This window comes from Lasioglossum baleicum, unplaced genomic scaffold (genome assembly GCF_051020765.1).
Source record: "Lasioglossum baleicum unplaced genomic scaffold, iyLasBale1 scaffold2679, whole genome shotgun sequence".
Classification (NCBI taxonomy): domain Eukaryota; kingdom Metazoa; phylum Arthropoda; class Insecta; order Hymenoptera; family Halictidae; genus Lasioglossum; species Lasioglossum baleicum.
In genome coordinates this window covers 12,380-17,449 of record NW_027471738.1, presented here as the reverse complement: position 1 = coordinate 17,449, position 5,070 = coordinate 12,380, and the positions used below count along the sequence as shown (strand labels likewise).

Sequence of the window (5,070 nt, the reverse complement as noted above, 5' to 3'; positions counted from 1 at the left end):
TTTCTTTAATGAATTTAAAATTAAATAAATTAAATATCACATTTTTTATTTAATTAAATCCTTTATATTATATATCTTTTATTAGTTTATTATTTGATTTAAATCGAACTCCTTTTGATTTAATTGAAGGAGAATCAGAATTAGTCTCCGGTATTAATATTGAATATCATAGAAGAATATTTACAACAATTTTTTTATCGGTATATTTATAAGGTTATAATTGGTAATTATATTTTTTAATTATAATTATTGATCATTAATATTTTTTATCATTTACATATGAAATATAATTTTATTGATTAGAATTCGAGCATTATTATTACGTATTCGGTTTGATCAGGTAATAAGTTTTTGTTGAACTGATATATTAATTATTATTATAAATTATTTAATATTAATATATTTAATTAAAAAATTATAATTTGTTTTTTAAGGTAATAAAAAGTTTAATTTTCATTACATATTTTCAAAGTATATGCTTATTCAAGTTCATTGAATTTAATAAATTAAGTAATCTCAAAATTTATTTAATTTAAATGAAATAATATAATATAAAAAATATGATAAAGTAAAAAAAAATATTTAAATTAATATAAGGATATTCAGTTATTTGTCTTCCTAATCATGTTAATATTAAAAAATTACAAATAAAATATCAATAATAGAATAGTCGAACAGGATAATTTTATAAATATTGAAAATAATTATAATTTAGTAATGGTAATGAAAATAAAATTATAATTGAAAATATTAATCTAATTACTCCTCCTAATTTATTAGGAACTGATCGTAAAATTGAATAAGCAAATAAAAAATATCATTCTGGTTTAATATGAATTGGTGTAATTATTGAATTAGCTATTTTAAAATTATAAGGATCTCCAAAATAATAAGGATATTGAACGTAATAAATATAAGTAAAGTTAGAATAATAATGAATCCTAATAAATATTTAATTATAAAGTACGGATAAAAAGGAGTTTTATAAATATTTCTATTTGTTCCTACAGGATTTGTTGATCCTGTAATGCGTAAAATAATTAAATGTAATATTACTGTTATTATAATAATTAATGGTAAAATATAGTGTAATGAAAAGAATCGATTTAATATTGAATTAATAATTGAGAATCCTCATATTCATTCCACTAATAATTGACCAATGTAAGGAACTGCTGATACTAAATTTCTAATTACTATAGCTTCTCAAAAATATATTTGTCCTCATGGTAAAACATAACCTATAAATTCTGTTATTATTGATAATAAAAGAATTGTAATTCCAATATTTCAATCTATATTTAATTTAAATGAATAATAAAATAAATTTCGTTCATTATGTAAGTATATTACTATAAAATAAAACGATGCTCCATTTATATGAATTAATCGAATTAATCATTCAGAATTTACGTCTTTTATAATATCAGAAGATTTTATAAACGCTAAATTAATATTTGGACAATAATTTATTGATAAATTAAAACCTGAAATAATTTGAATTAATAAAAATAAACCTAGAACTGATACAAAATTTCATATATAATTAATATTAATAGGTGTTGGTAAATAAATAAAATTAAAAATAAATTTTAATGTTTTATTACTTTTTAATTTTTTATATTTATTCCTATTAATTTTTATTTTTGTATACATTTTTTTATAAGAAATGTTATTTTAACGGAAAAATATAAATTAATAAATAATATTATAATTATAAAAAATAATATATTAATATTTGAATAAATTTTTTTATTTCAATAATTATTAAGAAATTATTATTCAAATTTAAATTTAAATAATTAAATAAGTAATTGTTAGATAAATATTAATTCATATATACATATATAAATTATTAATCAATTAATAAATAATCAAAGAATATTAATTTTATTAAATTTAAACTTTGGTAAATTTAATAAAGTAATTAAATATCAAAAAATATTTATAATTCCTGAAATATAAATAATTATAGATGTAATTAGTTTATTTATAAAATATATTATAATTAAGACAATAATTAGAAAAAAATGTTCTTACTGATTAAATTAAAAAAAGTAATAAATATTTCATAGAAGAACAAAAATTATTCATTTCTAACATTAAATTTATAATTAAAAAAGATATAATTAATGATGTCAACTTTATTATTATTATTATAAATTATATTTATATCAAATGTATATTAATATTAATACCTAATTCAATTTTCATAGAGTAGTTTATTAAAAACAATAGTTTTGGATACTATAATAACTTTATTTCAATATATTTTTGAATTTTGTTAATATGAAAACACAATTTTGCCTTAAATAATTAATTATTAATATTAATTTACAAAATTAATATTTTTATTATATTAATAATATAATTGTTGAAATTATAATTATTATTTTATTATTTAAATTTATTATATTATTTTATTTTAATAAATATTTATTAATACTTTTAATTTTAATTGAATATATTTCATTTACTATTTTAATATATTTAATTTATCCAGTAGGAGAAGCAATTTTAGGATTATCTTTAATAGTAAGATTAAATTATATATATGGTCATCAAAAAATTAAATTAATTAAATTAATTGATTAAAATTTTTATATGAGTGAATTATTTGTTTCATTATTAACATTTCCTTTATCTAAAATTAATATAATTTTAGATTCTAATACATAATTTTTAATAACTTTTTTTATAGTAATAAAATCAATTTGATTATATTTAAGATTAATTATTATAAATTTAATATTACGATTTTGTTCTTTTTATTTATTAATTTAAACTTTATGAATTTTTTCAGTAATTTTTTTAAATTTAAATGAAGAAAATGAATTATGTTTAGTAATTAATTATATAATAATGATATTTATATATTTTTTTTATTTCATTAAATTATTAATCTTTTCATTTAATATTTGAAGCTAGATTATTAATATTTCTTTTATTATTAATAAATTGAGGTTATTCTATAAATCGAATTTTAGCAAAATTTTGTTTAATATTTTATCCTTTATTTTTTCATTTCCTTTATTATTTGTTATTTTGTATTTATATATAAAAAATAATAATTTAAATTTTAAATTAATAGAATTAACTAATAATTATATTTCATTATTTACATTTATTTAGATATTATTATCGTTTTTAGTTAAAATTCCAATACATATAATACATTCTTGATTATTAAAAGCTCATGTTGAGGTACCTTGAGGTTCAATAATTTTAGCAGCAATTATATTAAAATTAGGTAGTTATGGATTATTACGATTATTATTAATTTGTAAATATTATTTTTTAAAAATAAGTAATTATATTTCAATAATTAGAATTTCAGGTATATTAATTTTCAGAATTATATGTTTACGTCAATTAGATATAAGTTTTATTATTACCATTATTTTTATATTGTTTATTAAGATTTATTTATTCGATTTGTTTATTCTCATTTATTAATAATGGTAATTATTATTTTACATTTGATTTATTAAATGGTAATTTAATTAATTATTTTACATTAATAATACATTGAATCCCCTTAAAATATTTTTGTATTTAATTTAATTTTAATTTTAATTTAAATAATGACAAAATATTAATTTTTAAAATTAATTTTAAATTATAATTTATTTATATGTTTATAGAATTTTTTTTTTAAGTTTACTTTTTTTATTTTAAATTTTACTTTTTTTATTTTAAATTTTTATTATTTATTAATTAATAATATTATTATTATAGAATTAAATATTTTTCGATCAAATTCTATAAAATTTAATTTTATAACTTATTTAGATTCAACAAGAATAATATTTTTATTTTTAGTATCATTAATTAGATCAATAATTTTATTATATAGAATTGGTTATATAAATTTTGAAAATTTTATAATTAATCGATTTTTTTATTTAATAATATTATTTTTAATTTCTATATATTTTTTAATTATGAGTTTTAATATATGAACTATTATAATTGGTTTTGATGGATTACGATTAATTTCTTATTGTTTAATTAATTATTATCAAAACAATAAACCTGTGAATTCAGGAATATTAACAATTATTTTAAATAGTCTAGGTGATTGTTCTTTATTAATATTAACTTCCATAATAATAATATTTGGTAGATGAAATTTATTACTATATAAATTTAATAATTTAATTATATTTCCATTTATTATAATAATTTATACTAAAAGAGCACAAATTCCATTTTGTACATGATTGCCAATAGCTATAACAGCTCCATCAACAGTTTCACCTTTAGTTCATTCTTCAACATTAGTAACAGCAGGTGTATATTTATTATTTCGATATTTACAATTATTTGAAATGAATTATAATAATTTTACTTTATTAATTTCTAGATCAACAATATTGTATTCAGGTATGTCTGCAAATTTTGAATTAGATATTAAAAAAATTGTTGCATATTCTACTTTAAGTCTATTAAGTTTCATAATAAAAATTTTATTTTAAAAATTAAAGGGTTTGGCTTTCTCACATTTATTTATTCATGCAATATTTAAATCTTTAATATTTATTTGTGTAGGAAGTTACATCCATTATTTAAATAATAATCAAAATTATATATTTAATAATGGAATATTTTATATTTATCCAATAAGAAGATTAATTTTTATATTTTCTTTATTTAGTTTAATAGGTTTTCCTTTTCTAGCTGGACTTTATTATAAAGATTTAATAATTGAATATTATTTTATTTCAAAAATAAATTTATTTAGAGATTTAAATTTAATTTTTTGAACAATATCAAATATTCTATATCCTTTTCGAATTATCATAATTTTATTAAATAAAAATTTTAATTTAAGTTTAATTTATATTAACGAAGATTAATATAAACGAACAATATAACGAATATATATTGTATTTAGATGAAACAAAATAAGAGGTAATTTATTCTTAATAAATTTAGTGAATATGAATTCCAATTTTTTATGTAGTTTATATAAAATTTTAACACCTAAGGATGGTACAGTTCAGAAACGAATCACATCAGTTGATGTAACTAACAAACGTAAAGGTAATTTAATAGGAATAACTGTTC

At 14.9% G+C, this 5,070-nt stretch overlaps 1 pseudogene; it reads left to right on the top strand.

Moving 5' to 3' along the window:
• The first annotated feature begins 4,233 nt into the window (after positions 1-4,233).
• Positions 4,234-4,766, top strand: LOC143221559 (NADH-ubiquinone oxidoreductase chain 5 pseudogene; annotated as a pseudogene).
• The last annotated feature ends 304 nt before the right edge of the window (positions 4,767-5,070 follow it).